This window comes from Glycine soja, chromosome 7 (assembly GCF_004193775.1).
Source record: "Glycine soja cultivar W05 chromosome 7, ASM419377v2, whole genome shotgun sequence".
Lineage (NCBI taxonomy): Eukaryota > Viridiplantae > Streptophyta > Magnoliopsida > Fabales > Fabaceae > Glycine > Glycine soja.
Genome location: NC_041008.1, coordinates 19,764,226 through 19,784,793, shown reverse-complemented (window position 1 = coordinate 19,784,793; position 20,568 = coordinate 19,764,226). Strand labels below are relative to the sequence as shown.

The following is a 20,568-nucleotide window of genomic DNA, read 5'->3' as shown; positions in this document are numbered from 1 at the left end:
CTTTTTTCAAACGCCGATACGGATGATACTATTTCAGAAATCTTCGATGCCTTGTGTATACAGTCTTCTTTCCATGTTTTAGTTGGACGAAGGCAGTACCTTTCTCACATACAGGACATGCGTAATGACCTTTCACACTGTATCCACTTAAGTTGCCATATGCTGGATAGTCATTTATGGTGCAAAAAACCATTGCACGCAACGTAAAAGTCTCATGCAAATAACCATCCCAGACATCAACCCTGTGTTCCCATAATTTCCTCAGGTCTTTGATCAATGAAGCAAGATACACGTCAATATCATTCCCTGGCTGTCTTGGACCCGCTATCATCATGTTGAGCATTATGTATTTTCGCTTCATGCACAACCAAGGAGGGAGGTTGTAAATCATGAGCAAAACAGGCCATGAACTGTGATTGATACTTAAGTTACCAGATGGATTCATTCCATCCGAAGCAAGAGCAACCCTTAGATTTATAGGCTCATTCCAAAAATCAGGATACAAGGAATCAAACTGTTTCCATTGCGGACTATCAGCCGAATGTCGGAGCAATCCATCACTTTTCCTCCCGCCTACATGCCACGTCAAGTTTTTAGCATCATCTCCATTTGCAAACAAGCGCTTAAACCTTGGTATTATTGGAAGATACCAACAAACCTTTGTTGGACGAGTGTTATTAGGGGAAATATCATCAATCAAGTCCTCAATGTTAGGCTTGTAGCATGATACACCACATGTAGGGCAATTGCGCATCTCTGCAAACTCATTTCTGTACAAAATTCAATCATTTGGACATGCATGGATTTTCTGGTACGACATTTCCACTGGACATAAAATCTTTTTTGCCTCATATTGACTCTTTGGCAACGTGTTTTGTTCAGGAAGCAATTTTTTTAGCAGGACCAGCAATTCGGTGAAGCTTTTATCACTCCAGCCAAATTGAGCCTTCAAGTTGACCAGAGCTAATACCGCTGACAACCTTGTGAATGCTGTGCACCCTGGATACAAAGGCATCTTTGAATCATTTTCTATTTTGTCATACAAAGGAGCATGTGCTTGTTGAAATCCGTCTTGTCCCAAATCACGAATCATGTCTTCTATACGGTTTCCCATGTCCACATCAACTAGGTTTGTCTGAGAGATTGATGGGTTCTCTAGCAATTCCCCATGCCATATCCATCTTGTGTAAGTTGGAGTGATCCCGTGACATATAAAATGCGTTCTTATCTCAGCTATTACGTGGTGTCTCCCATTCGCACATGTCACACATGGACAAAAGTATTTACCCCACAAAAATGGTGCATCCAATTCAGTAAATTGAAGGAATTGTTCAACTTCATTCTCATACTCATCACTGATGCGTGATGCTTGCATCCAACTTCGATCCATGATTTCCCTTTGCTGTCATACATTATCATGTTATGTAACATGCATGTAAACCTCACTTTTTTCATTAGAGGTGTGGCCCTATCCCATTCAAGAAGACATCTTTTATTAGTAGATTAATACGTATATGTTATTTGTCTTTTCTAAATTTGTTGAAATTTCGGCAGCATTTCACCTATGTCTCTAAGTACACGAGATGAAAGCGGGTGCATGTATTCATGCAACGCATTCAAGTATGCACTCGAAGAACAAAGTGAAATGTAGTATACCAAAATTTCAACAAATTTAAGAAAAGACAAACAACATATAAGTATTAATCTACAATAAAAGATTGTCCTCTCAAACTGTCCAAATGGACAATTCAAGATTCCATACAGTGATTAATCCAAACTATCTGTATTAATCGTTGTATAAAATCTCAAACATGAAACTAGGTTCACTCAAAATGCACATAATTGGTTATGTAACACAAAATTTATATATAAATAACCATGAAATTATCATTGCTGAGTCAAACGAATACATACCACACAAGTTCGGTCAACAAGAACAAGTACGGGTGGGATCACAGCAAAACTCAACTCCAAAACTCTGATGCTTGTGAAACAATAATTAACTTCGTAACTTTTTGCGCGAACTTGGCCTACAACAAAGGAAATTTGTAACATATTCAAAGTCATTGTTAGTAATTGAAGTTGGATTGTAGTTGTTTTCAAAACCAAGATAAAATGGGAACCAACAGAATTAAAAAGGGTGCTGACGTTTCAACAATTGACATCACCCTAACATATGTTAGCATTTGAATTAGTGATCAACTCAAGTTTATGAAAATAATTTTAAAACTCGGAATTATTGATCACTTGTTTAACTAGGCTTGTCAACAAAATTATAAATGCTTTCTCAAAATTAGTGGCTTTGGTTGTACTTTTTTTTAAAAGAAATTGAAATCAAATGTAGTGTGTGTATAAGAACTAAGGTATAAAACTGAAGAACGAAAAGTAGTTTCATGAATAGTTTTATTTTTAACAATAAAAACAAAAACAACACCAACCAAAAGCCAAGGAAATTTACGAACCTGATTCCAACATAAGTCTTTAAGTCATGTAATGGAGAATATTCTAGCTACCAACATACTCAGTCAGCAAATTATTATTTAGGTTACATTGATAGCAACAACAAATTAGAGAAGCAGGACAACACCACAGGCCCTATAAAAGAAGGTAACAATAACTATAGCAGGCCAAGAAGAAATACAAGGAAGCCCAATTACCTTTGAGAGGATATCTTAAATGCTAAGTCTGGGATAATGTATCAGTAGCTGCGAGGCATTAGCAACGCACAATTACAACCAATTCCATAAACTTAGTTATTTCGACTAGGCAGCAAACAAATTTTGTCATAACAGAATTGCATTCAATTACAATAAAAATTAACATAAATATATAAATTACAAATTAAATATGCATGTATAAGGAGAAAAAAGATTCCATTGAGAATGCTTTTCATGCATCTCCTCAAATAGTTTGCTCAAAAGATTCCATTGAGGATGCTTTTCATACATGAATTCTTGTTGTATTATACTGTATGTATGATGTTGTTATCTTATTTCTCAAAATGTGTCAGGAAACAGAAAACCATGATTTAGACTCATTAAAACGGTGGTGAGGAAAGCCAACTTTTTGGGGGAGAAGCGAATTAGAAGTTAGAAGAGAGACAAAGTGTCATATTTAGCACCAAACCAACATTGGTTTTCATGCAATCTGTTTTCATTTGGAGGTTGCGATTATTCCATCAATCATTCAAGGCATTATTCCCTCTTCTCTTCGAGAAAAGATAAAAGCTAACTAAAGCCCACCACCACTGTTCCCTCTGTCCATTCAACCAGACAGACAGTCCTCACTCTCTTTTTCTCTCTTTTCCCTTTCAGCTTTAGCTTATTCTTAACAAAGTCATTTATTCCATTCCTTAGTGTTTAAAGCTTGTTCTCACTTTTCCACTTATTTACACTTCCCACAATATTGAGCTCTAGATTTTCATAATCCCACTTCACCTTTACATTGTACAACAAACAAAGAGAGAGAAAGAGAAAGTTGTGCATATCACAGCCAATCCACTTTCATATAAAAAGCCAAAATTTCCCTCATTGACAAGAAAGGCACAAAACCCTCACAATATCTATCTTGCAGACCCTTGCTATAAGTGTACCAAACAAAGTATAAACCACCATAAAGATCGATATATCTATCTCCATATCCTACCTCCTAGCTAAGCCACCATAGCATAGATAACCCTTTTGCTTTCAAACCAAATGAGTTAACCTCATTATATTGATCCAAAACTCCATTAAACTCTTATCTAACTCTTAAGTTTAAACTCCATTAAACTCTTATCTAACTCTTATCTAACCGTGTGAGTGTGAATTATTGTTACTAGTTGAGAAAAATGAGAGGAGGTATTTGTAGCATACAGCTTCAGCCTCTTACACTTGAAGCTACAACTGTTGTCAAGCAAGCTGTGAATCTTGCAACAAGAAGAGGCCATGCGCAAGTGACACCTCTTCATGTTGCAAGTGCCATGCTTGCAACTTCCACAGGCCTTCTTCGTAAGGCTTGTCTTCAGTGTCACTCTCATCCTCTTCAGTTCAAGGCTCTTGAGCTTTGTTTCAACGTTGAACTCGACCCTTTACCAGCTTCCACTTCAAGCCCTCTTCTAGCTCCTCAATATTCCACCCCTTCACTCTCCAATGCCTTGGTTGCAGCCTTCAAACGTGCTCAGGCTCACCAACGTCGTGGTTCTATTGAGAACCAGCAGCAACATATTCTTGCCTTGAAGATCAAGGTGGAGCAGCTCGTGATTTCAATCCTTGATGACCCTAGTGTTAGTAAGGTCATGAGAGAAGCTGGTTTCTCTAGCACCCTTGTGAAAACAAGGGTTGAACAAGCTGTTTCAATGGAAGTTTATTCAAAAAAGGCTTCTTCTGATAGGAGCCATGCCAAAGAAAATATCACCAAGCCCCATCATGTTGTTCTTGGTGGTAGTAATAATGTGTCTCCATCATCTGGACCTTTTGGTCAAGTTACTGCTGGCTCCTTCACGAAGCCTAATTTAGACCATGTTAACAATGATGATGTAACTAGTGTGCTAAGTGAGTTGGTGAGGAGAAAAAACACAGTTATTGTAGGGGAGGGTGTGGCCAATGCTGAGGGAGTAGCTAAGGAGGTGATGGAGAGGTTTGAGGTAGGGAATGTTCATAGGGACTTAAGGTATGTGCAATTTGTGAGCCTTCCTCTCATGTGCTTCAGAAACATTAGCAAGGAGGAGGTTGAACATAAGCTTATGGAGATTAGAAACCTAGTGAAGAGTTGTGTGGGAAAAGGGGTTGTTCTTTACTTGGGTGATCTAAAATGGTTGTTTGAGTTCTGGGCTAATTTTTGTGAGCAATAAATAAACTACTACTGTTCTATAGAGCAAATGGTCATGGAGCTTAAAAATTTGGTATGTGGTAGTGGGGAGTCTAGTAGACTGTGGCTTATGGGGATTGCAACTTTTAAGGCATACATGAAGTGTAAAATGTGTCACCCATCCCTAGAAGCTATTTGGGAGCTTCACCCCTTCACAATTCCTGTTGGCAGCCTCAGCCTAAGTTTAAATTTTCATAGGTAATTAATTAATTTATTCTTCTATATTTATAATTATTAGTCTGGTTTAGAATTTTTTTATGCTTTTCAAATTTCTCTCTTTCCTTGTCCTATTGTGTGCTTTGTTGTAACTTAACTTCTCTGTTGGGTCACATTTTTCAGTGATTTTCAAGCTCAAGAGAGAAGCAAGCTGTTTTTCAAGGATGTGGCTTTTGAAGATAGAACAGGAGTCAGAAACCATCTAACTTGCTGCAGGGATTGCTTGATAAATTTTGAAAAAGAAGCTCAAAGCATAACTAACTGTATAAGGAAGAAATTTTGCCCTGCTAGTAGCTTGCCAACATGGCTTCAAAATTGTAAGGAAGAGAGAAGTGACATAATGGAAGATCAGGTTTGTATACAAATAGTCACATTTGACTAAAAAAATATTAAAAAAATATCTATATTAAAAATTATTTATAACATTTCTGATTATATTTTCTTCTTTCTTAAACAGGAAAATTCAAGGCTTGAGTATTTGTGCAAGAAATGGAATTGTTTATGCAATTCAATACACAGACGACACCCTTCCATTATGGAATTCCGTTATAGACCCGTATGACAGAGACATTTAGCTTAATATTTATAAATGCTTTGGGAATTTGGTTTATTTTTAGAAAACGAAGAAATACCCTTCTGGTAATCAAACATCCATGGGCATTATGAGAGAGTCCCCATGACTTTGTACTTTAAAATTATATATTAGTTCTATGATTTCATGCTATGGTATCCTATTCAAACACAATAATTTGGCCATCATTATTCTAGAATATTGTCTGTTGTTTTGCAGCCACGAGATTGTGCTCTTGGATCTGACATTAAAATCAACATGGTTACTTCAAAAAAATCTTGTCCCAAATATGTTAGCTTGCCAGAATCTGTATCAGTGGGTAAGTTCAATATTGTTTCATCTTTATACTGGTATTTCTATTTTGTTGTTTCAGTTTCTCTTAACCACCAAACTAGTTTGCTAAAAGTTACATATTAATGACTGATGGATTAAGGATGAAGGGATGGTCTGTACTTTATTCTAGTTAGCATGTAATGAAGCATATGTTTGGAAACTAGTTACAATTCTAGTGAACTTTGTGGCTAAATCTGAAATTGGTTGACCTCAGACATGGAAGTGGTCAGATTAATTTAATGTCAATTGATTTAAACTATTGAGTATTTACACTTGGCAATGGCAGGTGGACAAAAATTGATTTGTTTATATGGATGTTTCTTCCTTTTGATTGATTAACAACATGTGAACTTCAACATGCTGATTATGCAAAACCAAAAAAAAGAAACATGCTGATTGTGACTTGATTTATACAAATGGTTGTCCTTTGCAAGTGGAACATCTGAGCAAGAAACTTGATATCACTTTTCCACCAACATTCTAGATATCTGTAGTAGTGACAAAGAAAGCAATCTTTTTTTGTTTCTTGTGACATAAGACATTTCATTGAAGAGAAAAATAGTACAACTAGGGGTGTGATAAAGAATCCTCCAAATAATGCTCAAAGTATGAAGCAAGGCTTCCTCAGCCTTGAAAATTCAAGATTGCAACACCCTTGAAGCAGTCTTGTACATAAAACAACAGGAAGGCAAGAAACAGTTTTGGGAGCAAAGAAATCACTTTAAAACAGTTGTGTCCTTCTCCAACTGCCCCAAAATCCTTACCCTCTCATGGAGATCACCTGGCTGAAAAATAACTAATAGAATTCGAATGTTTTTGGTTGGTATAATACTATAATAGCAATCATGGTGGTTAGTTTGAATACTGCTCAAATTTGTCAATACTAGCTCAAGCCTACTAGAGAATTGGAGTGAGAATCCTGGGGCTGAGGAACATGCCTGGTATATATCTCCGAAATTCGAAGTTGAATGTTTTAAAATTGCTAAGTATACCTAACAACAGGGGTTTAACTCATGGCCAGGTGTAAGGGGACTAACAATATGTCTAACAGGAGGAGATTCCTAAATATCCATTCATCTTTTACATGCCTGGGATTCTAAGATGGTGTTTAACTTAATTGCTAAATAAATTTACCTCTAATTCAAAATCATAGTGGAAAATAGATTGACTTGTAGGTGATTAGAAAGCTGATCTTTTCTTTAAAAGAAGGAGCTGCTTTTGTTTCTGTTTCAGTCTATTTAGTCTGTAATTGGTAATCTGCTACTATTTTATGGTTGTCTACGTTACTGCCTATTGCTAAGTATTTTACTTAGTTTTTGAGATTTCTATTTTGTTTGAACATAGTTTTTATTATGATAATTTTATTATCAGGTGAATTTGTCAAAAAAATTGTGTGAAACAATAATCATTACATTTGATTACAAGAATCCATTGCAATTTATCAATTTGATAATTATCTATGCTTCTGTAGGGCACAATGGACTTCAAAGTCGGGTCTCTGATGATGTAGCTCTTTAAGGTTATGGAATTGTGCTTCTATTTGTAAATATTTGTACCTTGCGAACAAGCAAAGCCGCACGAATAAAGTTATTAGGATGTGGTATCATTTATCAATTAGTGATAAATGAATAGAGTGAAGAGTTGGACATTTGAATTGGGATCTAGACCTGCTAAAGTTTAGCCAAAAAAAATGGTTGAAAGTATTATTTGGGAATTGGGAGCTGTCTCAAGCCTGCTGCCATGTATTTGGAGTCTGGGTTTTATCATTTTCTTTATTATTGGAAGAATGTACAACTATATAATGCAATTATGAATTCTCCCATGCAGTGATGCAATGCAAACATTTATATGCAACTGATATTATTATGTAACTATAGCATATTATAGTATCTTACCATAAGTTGTTCCTTTTGTACAAGCTTCTTTTGGCAAATCCTGGGCCAGCAGTGACAGACAAGCTTTATGCATCTAGTTTTGCCAACACGATTGGCGAGGACAAGATCTTCCTCACTGTTGCAGAGGCTGTTGCATATTGTTCTCCAAAGTTGGTTGAGGACCCTTGAAAAATATATATATGAATTTTGCTGTTGGTCTACAAAAAAAAATAGGGACCTATATATAGATGAAATGTTGTGGGGGAATAGAAATAGAGACCAGAAGTTTCCAGTTTACTTGAGTTAGCTAGTGAACGATATATGAAGAAGAAGGTGTGAAGGATGAGAATTCAGATGACATTGGTCACTACAAAAAGCTATAGTAGAAGAAAGGGGCCTATCTGATTCCGCTACTGTCTGTTAGTGCTACTACTAGCTCCACCATTCTTATCTTAAAAGTGTTGAAATTAAATACTACAAAATAAAACAGAGATAAAGTTCAGGTGGATGCGCCACATAGGCATCAACTCGTTCTCTTGTTGTCCTTAGAATCTAACTCAGGTCTATGTTGAATGAAGAATGGTCTCCTACGTACTCTCCTTTTCACTAGGGATCGAAGTTGTTGTAATGTTGTTGTTCTTCATGACTACTACCCCTCTCATTGAGCCATTGTCCCCTCATATAAAAGAGTATAGAACAATAAAAAATTTGTAGAGTATTTATTGTTCCATTTTACCATGTAAATGGTTTTAGGTTCGAGACATGGTCAAGATTAAAACCAAACCAAACTAGGGAGCATAAACACGAAAACATTATCTTAATGGGTTCCTAAACACATACATTCAAACATTACATTGTTAGGGCAAGGCAACATTTGCACAACAACCTAGTTACAACAACATTCCAAGTTCACTAAACCGTTAATAATTACTTCTTCAACACCAAACAAGAAATTTCAAACATCGACAAGCTTACCTTGAAGACAAGTTGTAGGGCACGACAACTCCGAAAAGGGAAACTCACTGGCTTGCACGGTGGCACCACCAAATGAGACGTCGGACACGCGACAATGCACTACGCCCTTCGGCCGAGGTCACGAGGGTGCGACGGAGATGCAGGCAAACGGCAAAGGTCACGGTAGATCGAAATTTCAAAGAAACAGGGAAGCGGGAGCTCGACCGCGAGTGTTCATGAATTAGCACGCAAAACCTTATAAACCTCAATGTTAACGACGGTGGCTCAAGAACAACGTCATTGACATTCAAAATTTCAACGATGGTGTTTTCAAAAGCACCGTCTTAACTTACCTGTTGCGCAACCTTCAAAGACGGGCACCCCGGTCAACCTTGTTGAATGTGTCACGCGCCATGCACATGGCACATAAAATGGTAACATATTTATGGAATTGCCACCGCTACTCCTACTACGACAGGTATGGCGGGAACGATGTGGATAGCGCGTCGTAAAATGGCTTTTTTTTAGTAGTGTTTCCTCCCTCTTTTCCAAACTTCTATCAACCAATTCAACCTTAGATTCACTAGGCAAATAGGGAAGGTAGGTAGGTAGGGCTTGTCCATACACTATTTCATAGGGGTTGGCTTTAATTAAACTGTGGTAGGTTGTGTTGTACCACCACTCAGCTAAAGGAAGCCACTTAGACCATTGTTTAGGATTGTCAGAACATATACATCTCAAGTAAGTTTCCAAGCACCTATTAACCACTTCAGACTACCCATCTGTTTGTGGGTGATAGACAGTAGACAACTAGACTTGCACGCCTTGGTAAGCCATAAACTCTTGCCAAAACTGACTAACAAAGATAGAATCCATGTCACTTGTAATAGAGTCAGGAAACCCATGCAGTTTAAAGACCTTGTCCATGAAACATTGAACTACATCAGCAACAGAATAAGGATGATGGAGAGCCATGAAGTGTGCAGCCTTACTGAGTCCACCACCACAAAAATAACTTGTTTGCCCCCTGAGTCAGGAAGTCCCTCAATGAAATCCATTATAATGTGCTGCTATACATGCTCAGGTATAGGTAAAGGTTGTAGCAGTCCAGGATATGCAGCAGAGTCATATTTGCATCTTTGACAAGTACTGCACTGATGAATGAACAACTTAACATCCTTGGATATTCCTTTCCAAAAGACAAATTCCTTGACTCTTTGCAAGGTTGCATCTCTACCAGAGTGGCCTCCACAAGTTGAAGAATGTAACCACTTCAAAATATCTTTCCTTAATTCCAAATCTTCACCAATTACTAACCTTCCTTTCCTCCTTAATTCCCCCTTACCCAGGAAAAGTGTTTATAGGATTTTGAATCACTTTGCAACTCAGAAATTAGCTTTTGAACATCTAGATCAGACTGCCAAGAAGCTTTAATTCTGGTGAGCATATCTGATTCAAGTTGAACCATAGAAACAACATTACACTTAACTAAACTTCCTCGAGACAATGCATCAGCCACCAAATTTTCTTGACCCTGCTTGTATTCTATGCAAAAATCAAATTCCATGAGTTTTACTAACCATTTCTGCTAGAATATTGTAGCTAATCTCTGATCCAAAATATACTTGAGGCTCCTATGATTGGTTCTGATTACAAACTTCTTAAGTAACAAATAATGTCTCCACTTCTGCACTGCAGAGACAACAGCTAGCAATTCCTTCTCATAAGTGGATAAGGACTGTTGTTGCACATTCAAGCTCCTACTGATGAAGGCTATGGGATGATTGTCCTGCATCAAGACAACTCCAATACCCGTACCAGAGGCATATGCTTCTACTACAAATTTCTTATCAAAATTAGGTAGAGTAAGGACAGGTGTTGAGACTAATAGATCCTTCAATTTCTGGAAGGCTAACTTAGCTTCTTGAGTCCAGCAGTAGTTATCCTTCTTAAGCATGTCATTAAGGGGCTTTGCCACACTCCCATATTGAAACACAAACCTTCTATAGTACCCTGCAAGCCCAAGAAATCCCCTCAGTTGCTTCAAAGATTGGGGCAGTGGCCACTATTTAACTGCTTCAACTTTTGCTGGATCAATTGCAACACCCTCACCTGAAATGAAATGACCCAGATATTCCACTCTAGCTACAACAAAGTAGCATTTAAGACCTTTTTGCAAACAATGAATTAGACCTTATTGTAGAAAAGACAATATGTAAGTGAGACACATGGTCTTCTAATGACTTACTATAGATGAGAGTATCATAAAAAAATACTAGCAGAAACTTCCTTAAATATTCTTGAAACACAACATTCATAAGACCTTGAAATGTAGCTGGTGCATTTGTTAAACCAAAGGGCATAACCAGGTATTCAAAGTGACCTACATAAGTCTTAAATGCTATTTTGTGCACATCATTTTCATCCATTCTCACCTGATTGTAGCCAGATCTTAGGTCTACATTAGAGAACCACTTAGAACCATGCAACTCATCTAGAAGATCATCCACAAGAGGGATTGAGAATCTATTCTTCATTGTAGCCTTATTCAACTCCCCCACCAATACAACTGGGCTAGAATAAGGATTACTGCTATTTTGTATTATGCCTAAGTGTAGAAACTCCTTGACCAGACCATCAATGATGTCTTTTTGGTGTTTAGCATACCGATATGGCCTTTTATTTACAGGAACAACACCTGAGACTAGAGGAATCTTGTGATCATGGGCAGGCCTAACAGGAGGTAGATTGGCAGGTTCTTGGAAAATATCATCAAAACTGCATAGCAATTCTGCAATACTAGTAGGCATGGCAGATGCAGGTGCATGAGTAGTAAGTGAATTCAACAATAAGTCTTTTTCTCCCTCACACAACTGCAGCATAGAAATGTGCACACCAGAAGAAAGTGCCTTGTGCAATTGCTGCTTCTTCACTGTTTTCAGCTTACATTAGAAGCCTAAGCCCCTCTCAGCACATGTCTCCTTCCTTGCGTAACAAACTCCATAGTCAGCTTATCCAAGTTCCAACTAATGTCACCCAAAGTTACCAACCACTCCACCCCAAGCACCAAATCACAACAACCTAGGGGCAACAACATTATATCAGATGAGAAACTGGTATTTTGAATCACCCATGTACACTACAAAAAAAAATAGATATTTCCGACAGAATATTTCCCACAGAATTTATTCCGTCGGAAATATTGTATTTTCCCACGGATATTTTTGAAGGATTGCATTCTATCGAAAAGTATAAATTTTTGACAGATTTTACCGAAGGAATCAAATCCGTCGGAATTAAAAATTACCCCAAATAAAAAGCCTGCAACCGTAGCCCTCTCTCACTCTCATTTGTGATTTAATAAGGGAACCTAACCCCCAAATAAGAAGCCTCCGCTGTCAACCCATCCCTCTCTCTCGCTACTTCTCACCTTACCCTTGTAAATTCTCACCATTGGCTTCAATCGAACTTACGAGGAACGGGAACGCTCACCATTGTAAATGGGAACTCAGTGCTGAGGACTTCAAGTTCGAGCTCCTCGCTGTGGGGGTTGTAGTGGGTGCTGGCTCAAGTTTCTTTCTCATCTTAGTGTGCTCAACTTCAGGTTTGCATAATAAAACACTTTTTAGTTTACTATTTTCTTAGTTGCTTCCTGCTATTAGTGCAAACCATTTTGTTATGTTTCACATTTTCCTGTTTGTGTTGCGGTTTTGAGTTTGAAAGTTGAACGGTTGTGCCTAGCTTTTTGAACTTTAGGGGATGTTGTTGTTGTTGGATGGCACTATATCACTACATTTTGGTTTGCAACCTGCTTAGTTTGCAAAGGGTTGTGAAGCGAATTTAATAATAAATAAAAACAAATGCTTTCTCTGAATTTTAAACTTTTTATAACAAATGCTAAGTTTGCAAGGGGTGGAAATCAATAAATTTCTAACTTGAAGACTAATGAATTGACAAGTACCAAAAACTTACACTCGTAGTGATAATTTCTGACAACATTCAAAGATCTTTAATTAAAAAATTATTTGCTTAAATAAAAGAAAGATGTTCTTGTATATTGATCCTCCAAGCTTGCACAACAGAGTGCTAGGTTCCTTGCACTTGATGGCCAATTTTTATTAGCATATACTAATGGATCACATCCAGATAGCTTAGTAAAAGGTGTTTTAATTGTGTTATTAAAAGATACTAAATGCCTTTTCAGATGACTTTAATGTGATCACATCAACGTTTCAAATAAATTACTGAGTTCATCTGAGTTCATGAAAGTGGTGTTGAACCGAGTCAGAACACCAACTTATCCTCAAATTCTAATATCACATTGATTAATTAAATGACACAGATGGTGGTTGGACGTCAAACACTTATTTTATTTGACTATATTGATTATATGTGACATTGAGCCCATAAGGGAGAGATTGATCCATAGTGTGAGGATATGCAAGAGGTTAATTTTTCATATTAAAAATTCTGGAGCAAGTTGTCAACACCAATAAAATCATACCACGTGAGCAATGTAGATACCTGTTTTTCTTATCAAACTTTGGATTGCACCTTTGGACTTATGGTTACCTAGTTAGATTTTTATTTAGCACCTAGCAGTTACTTGTTTAGCTCAAAGTAACAATTTACGAGTTAAATTATATTCACGTTTTTTTTAGATTTGTTTGATATCTTTTCATATCTTTATTGTCAATATAACTACAAAAAGTAAAGAACACAATAATATATTATACAATTTTGTGTTTTATATGAATTGAAATTAGGAAGAGAGAAGAAGAAAAAGAAGAAGAAAAAAAAGTTGTGGATGACAAATTTGTTAAACTTTTGTCCTAATTTCTATGTATTCTTGCGTGGATTGCACCTCATGATCATCTTATCCAATGAAGGTGGTGACTAAATGATTAACATATGGCACAAGTGCTTTATTTGGATTTCAATCCATTACATTCCAATTGTGAAAATGTCTAGAATAAAAACATACTATTTTTAAAAAATCTTGGATGAAATGAGAACCAGGTTAACCACTATCTTGACTCATGAGCACACATTATATTCAAATCTGATGGTCACACCATATACATATAGTGTATGAATGCAATTGGTTTGGCACACAGTTGACTGTAAAAAATTTTTCCCTATGTTTATTGCTTCTACTGCTCTGGATAGAAATATGTTATGGGTAGGTCCCTTTGCACATTAAAGTAATCCTAGAGAAGCGTTGATGTGATCCATTATTTTTCCATTGTGATGCAATCTATTTTTCTTACAACTCTCAAAAAGTCAAACCCCTCCAAATCTCTTTCTTACAACATGCATTTCTTTTGTTTTGTACTCATTTCCTCTCCCCTGCTTCCTAAATTCAACGATTTTATTACTACTATTTTGCTTCTTTTTCTTTTCTCTCCCTTCACTAGAGTCCCCAAAGAAAAAAAATAAAAGAAACAAAGAAAGAAAACAAGGAAATGGAATCACAGGAATGAAATTGTGAGACTCTCACTCAACTAAAGTGTTCACAAATTTTAATCCATGTCATCTCCATTCTTCTCTACTAAATTCAATTTCAACAAGAAACATGATGAGCAAAATTTCAAAAACAATCTTCCCACTATGTTAACCAAACTAACACAATAATCTTGCACTCACTACAAGAAAAAGTGCTTTTAGCATAAGTTATTTTAGGAGTGAATAGGCAATTTAGTCCCTGAGATTGTACCTATTTTGCATATTAGTCTTTAACTTAATATTAAATTCAAAATAGTCACTATCTTTGCATAAGTGTTGCAAAATAGTCCTTCCGTTAAATTTTAAAGTAACGCCGTTAGTGAGGTCAATTTTAGTGTCACATGGACTATCCACGTGGCACTAAAGGATGACGTGGCATGACACGTGGACGTGCCTGATGCCACGTCATTTGATGATAACAAAATGAGTAAATAGACAATTTAGTCCCTAACTTTGTACCCCTGTTGCATATTAGTCCCTAACTTAATGAAAAATTCAAAATAGTCCCTATCTTTTACATAAGTATTGCAAAATAGTCCTTCCGTTAAATTTTAAAGTAATGTTATTAGTAAGTTCAATTTTAGTGTCACGTCATTTGATGATGATAGAATGAGTGACTTCTTCAAATTTGATGGTTTTAAACCAATTGAGGCATATATACGAAAAAGAACTCACACACACTTGCACAAATAAAAAGAACCAAAAATCCACAGCAACAACCTTATCTCTGTAGCTGTCAACACCAATGGGCGAGGTCTGCATAACCATTCTCTTTTCCTCTTTTTTTTACTTCAATTATCATCAATGTATCATTCTGGGTTCTGATTTTTTTTGTGTGTTTTGAATAGGAAGAGAAAAAATCAGAGGAAAACAAAGTGGAGGAGAAAAAAGCAAATGAAGAAGAAAAGAAAGAAGAAGAGAAAAAACCAGAGGAATCAAAAGATGACAAGGAATCCAAGGAGGAATCTGCGCTGCCAGAAATCGTACTAGGCACAACCTTTGCAATGCATGGACACTTTAAGCATGATTTCTGGCATCTTTTAAGTTAGAGACTATTTTGTAACACTTATGCAAAAGATAGGGACTATTTTGAATTTTTCATTAAGTTAGGGACTAATATGCAACAGGGGTACAAAGTCAGGGACTAAATTACCTATTTACTCATTTTGTTATCATCAAATGACGTGGCATCAGGCACGTCCACGTGTCATGCCACGTCATCCTTTAGTGTCACGTGGATAGTCCACGTGGCACTAAAATTGACCTCACTAACGGCGTTACTTTAGAACTTAACGGAAGGACTATTTTGCAACATTTATACAAAGATAGGGACTATTTTGAATTTAATATTAAGTTAGGGACTAATATGTAAAATTGGTACAATCTCAGGGACTAAATTGCCTATTCACTCGTTATTTTAGACATTCAACATCGATTTTAAACCGATGTTGAATCTACCGACGATAAAAGTGTCAACGTTAACATCAATTACGAAAATTGATGTTAAAATACACTATGCAACATCGGTTTTCTTGAAAACCGATGTTGTATTATAAGAAATAAACAAAAAAATGTAATATGTGCAAAAACCAACATCGATTTTTTTAAAAAACCGATATTGTGATGCACTCATAACATCGATATTTTAAAAAAAATCGATGTTAAATTGTGTATTCTGAAACACTTTCTACATCGGTTCTGAAAAGACCGATGTTGAAAGTCATACACAACATCAGTTTTTGAAAAAACCAATGTTGAATGTGCTTACAACATCGGTTTTGGCCAAAATCGATGTAGAAAGTGTCTTTACAACATCAATTTTTTGTTCAAACCGATGTTATAAAGAAACTTACTACATCGATTTTAGACCAACCGATGTTTTTTGCAAAAAAATTAAATATTTTGTTTCTTTTTACAATGAATCAACTAGAACTAATTTATAAAAAATATATTAATTTTATTCTAATATAAATGTTATACCCAACTAAATAAATGCAAACGCTAAATTTAAACTCAATCAACTTCTGATCAATAATTATCTATGAAATCATATCCTATAACAAACAATAAATTGATAAAATTCAAAACTAACCTTATATGCTTTATTTTCAGCCTCAACCTCGCAAATCCTATCCTCATAGATTTGTTTTACGTTTAGGTCAAATGTTGAAGCATGGATTGGGCTCAAAAATAAAATTGTCGAAAAAAACATAATAGTATTTTTGTTTTTACCTTTGGAGCACCAATTCCTTCTTGCCTTATTTCTATCACAATTCCATGCAAGTATAATCTCTTCTTGATTATTTCGTGTTTAAGAGAGTTACACATCAAAATACGAATAACATTGTCATATATTATAAAATTACTGCACCAAAACCAAAGACACTTACTCAAGTGCAAAATTATTTTCATAAACACATAACATGCATGCATAATCATATTCCAAATAGTCCAAATATCTTAATCTAAGAATAGTCAAGATTGTCATTTTTTTAGTTACCATACCAAAATTATTATTAGATTAGTAACAATAATGAAATCTGACCTTTCAATTTGTGTATTAATTAGAATACATAAAACAATTTTATTTTTAATGGAAAGGAAGTTAAGAATATCCGCAGTTTTAAAAAATAGTATTTTTTGCATTACATGAATATTGTCAATAAACAAAGTTCAAAAAAATATGTTTAAAATATAAACATATAACTAAAATATCATCATTACTATTTAATATTGAAATTATGTGATAAAAAGAAATTACATTTTTAAAATTCACTTTTTAGTTATATGTTTTATTTTTAATGTTAAATGTCTGCTTGTTTACCCGTTCATATGCCATGACAATGGTAATTTCATCACTTGGATTTGATTAAATTAAATGAAAGAAAAATAATTTATCAATGTTTGCGTGCTCTCGGGGATCGGGATAAGGCTCCTCCAGAGTCTCGACCGACTCGAGACAAGTGCATGAGATGAATAAATTTGTTTCCTTCATTTGATACAATATATTTAGACATTGTATTGTACAACTTTTTCAACAGGAGATTATGAGTCTTATTTCACAATGCACAATGAATTAGCCACTATAACAGGTGGTTTACTAAGATGTGAGTGAGTTATTTTAAAGAATTTAACATTTATAAAAATATAATTACATCAATTAAATTATTTTGATCTTTAGATACTTTATTTAGATGAAATTATTCAATTTTTTTTGTTTGAATAGAATAATATAAATTCCATTTATTTCAAATTATTTATTTGAATAAAGAAATTCAAATTTTTTGTATTTTAATTTTTTTTCTTATATACTACCTTAAAATACTTTTAAGATACTTTATCTAAACACACAAAAGAATTTCATATACTAGCTATAAGAAATAGAGGTGAGTATAAAATTCTTTAATTTATGCAATAACGAACACTCCCTAATAGATAAAAGTAAAAATGCAATAACAAACACTCCCATCTACTCCTCTCTTCTATGTTTCCTACCTTTTAATTTTTCACCCATCCTACTAAGCATTCCTTAAGAGATAGTGAAGTGCTTGCAGTGCTTGGCCATGCAATGCAAGTTTGATTCCATTAATTTACTTTTGATGGGTAGGTAACGACAAATGCACACACAGATATAGAGCAAGTGAAAATTGGCAATCAGACCTGGGTTAATGTAACCTGGTCCCTCAAGAAATGTATATCAGCGGCAAGAACTTGTAAACTGGCTTTAGCATTATCCTGGTTCTTCTGTAGAAGATCAATAGCCTGCACCAAAAATTCACATGAAGCTAATGTAAGGAAAGAACTAACAAGAAAAAGAAGAAACATCCATAACACCTAACATGGAAGGAACTCTTCTAATGAATATTCTGACATAACATTTGCTCCCAGCCATAAACACACACTAAATTAGTTTCCTCTATGCAAGCTTGTGAATATTTTTCTTCTAAACACCTCAAAATCAGCAGTAAATGTCTGCATTTAAGTAGAGTGAAACATAAACCTTCTGGTTAATGAAAGATTTAACAATGAATTCAAATTTGATTCATTGATACTAATAGTATAAAACGGTTTACAATATCAGTAAACAAGAAAGTACTACACTCATTATAGAGGTAGTGATTTTAACATGGAAATTTCTAGCTAAAAATTAACACATCACTGTAACTAAAAAACCTTCAAATCATTTGAACTAAACCAATATTGAGCAGAAGATAAAGATTTAGAGCCATACAATTTTGTTGAGGTAGCAACATCCCCCTACCCAAACACTCTGGTGTGTCTATCCAATTATGATCAAAAGACTTCTACATGGATTTCATCCTCATTCATCCAAGAAGATCTTCAGTTTAGTTGAGACTTGAGAGGTTTGAGTCAATTCTAAATTGAAAACAAGTTAATCACAAGTAAGAATGTACACAATTCCCAAAATTAGATCTTAGTACCATATACAATTCTGATTCACTATAGTAATTCTTTTTTTCTCATTAAAATGAATAAATTTGGAACGTCCCCAACTCTATGCAAGTTAATTTCCAAGAAAAGAATAAGCCAGAGTAAAAAAAAAAAAATCCAATAAGCAATTTCCATCATTCAAGCAGTGCACATTTACTCTTGCTTTTTCCCAGCCTTTTTGGGCACTGCACTCAATTGCTTGAAAATGAACTGATAAAAACTAATTCTAATGTTACCTTAATATTATTATTTTTTTCAATTCCTCCAGCATCACTATCAATAGCAAAAGCATTGAGCAAACTCATACGCAGCTAATAGAATATAATGCATTCCTCACATAAGAATAGAGACAGCATTTAGATACTATATGTCTACTTCCACCGCCATCAAAATGCTCATTCTGATTTTGCTAAACTATTATTTAAGACTTATTATCAGTAACATCACAAAAATAAAGAAAAATGAAAAGAAAGTGATGCTTTCAAATCCTAATAATAACAGATAGAATTGAGCATATTACAAAAATATGAAACGCAACTGAATTAAATCAACATGCCCATACATGTTATTGTAGGTGTTAAGTAATAACAGCTTACAAAGAAGCGTGACTCTGGAGAAGGTGTGGCCACATGAAACAATGATGGTTCTCCTCAACCCACTATGTGAGCGTAATCTTTCTGTTCCTCCTCGCCGGTCGAAGCAGAGAAAAGAGTGCAAATCCTACAAATTAAGTAATAGAAGAGCAATATGGTGATGGTGAGAACGAATCGAATGGGGAGGAGAGTGACCAATGAAAAGCTGAGCTAGAGCTTCTCCTTTTTCGGAAACTCGTTGCATCCCATGGTGTCGTACACATCACGGCGGCATACTTCTTCTCCATCTCAGCAATGCTATCGGCAGAGGCCGGAGGCTCCAACTTCAGCAGAAGATGGTCGTCGAAAACGCTGTTGGCGTTGTCATTATAGTTCGGTGGCTTTGAATTAAGGTCTTTGAGTTCGGACTCCATACTTGATTGATGGATTTCCTTTCCATATGTAGAATTAGGGTTTTAGGGAGGGAAATGCAGAGACAGAGATAAGGAAGGAACATGATGCTTGATTTGGTTTGCTTTGCCTATGTGGATCTGAACAGAACTGCTCACGTGAGCGAGCCTTTGTCTTCAGCGAGACAGCAAGAGAGAGTGGATGTGCAGCGGCCAAGTAGGTTTTGAGAGAGACAAGGGGTTGAGAGAGAGAATGGGTTTCGTGAGACAGAGAAAAGGTCCAGGTCTTATTTAAAAACATCAACATCGATTATCTGAACATCGATGTGGTTTAAGTACTCACAACATTAATTTTTTAAAAATGATATTAAAATCATCATGTTAACATCAGTTTTTTTAAAACCAATATTGTAAGTGATTAGACGACATCGGTTTTTAAATAACCAATGTTAAAATTGTGTTGTTAACATCGGTTTTTTTAACACCAATATTAATAATAATATTTTATTTACAAAAATACCACTATATATTTTGTAACATTGGTTTTTATCTAACAGGATGATGTTAAAACCTATTATTTTAGTAGTGACTATACAATGCTGAACTTAACAGTCATCAGTCAATACTGAAAAACATTACCAATTCCTTTTGTTTCCTCTTCATCTATCATAAGCCCCTTGTCCTTCCCACCTATATAATTTCGAAGAAAGAACATTGAAGAATCAGCAGACATGTATGATGTAAATGCTTTCATAAAGTTATAGTTAATTAATTAGTCCACATATATATACACTAATTTAATACAAAAACTAATGTTAGTCTCTATGTTGTTG

General features: G+C 35.3%; 1 protein-coding gene and 1 pseudogene across 27 annotated transcripts in view; one reads left to right on the top strand and one right to left on the bottom strand.

Moving 5' to 3' along the window:
• Positions 1 to 20,025, bottom strand: part of LOC114419140 — a 29,016-nt gene extending 8,991 nt beyond the window's left edge. For 20 of the 27 annotated variants that reach the window (XM_028384769.1, XM_028384758.1, XM_028384764.1 and 17 more), the window contains exons 1-6: positions 19,350 to 20,025; positions 18,533 to 18,678; positions 17,962 to 18,063; positions 7,864 to 8,060; positions 2,658 to 2,705; positions 1,915 to 2,030 (exon numbers count right to left, since the gene is read on the bottom strand). The gene's annotated coding sequence lies outside the window, so the exon portion shown is untranslated. Of the gene's footprint in view, positions 1 to 1,914; positions 2,031 to 2,657; positions 2,706 to 7,863; positions 8,061 to 8,817; positions 13,463 to 17,961; positions 18,064 to 18,532; positions 18,679 to 19,349 lie in introns of those variants that run through there. The other 7 variants (XM_028384760.1, XM_028384762.1, XM_028384761.1 and 4 more) reach the window with 7 other exon arrangements.
• On the top strand, positions 3,830 to 5,446 carry LOC114420489 (annotated as a pseudogene).
• Positions 20,026 to 20,568: the final 543 nt, after the last annotated feature.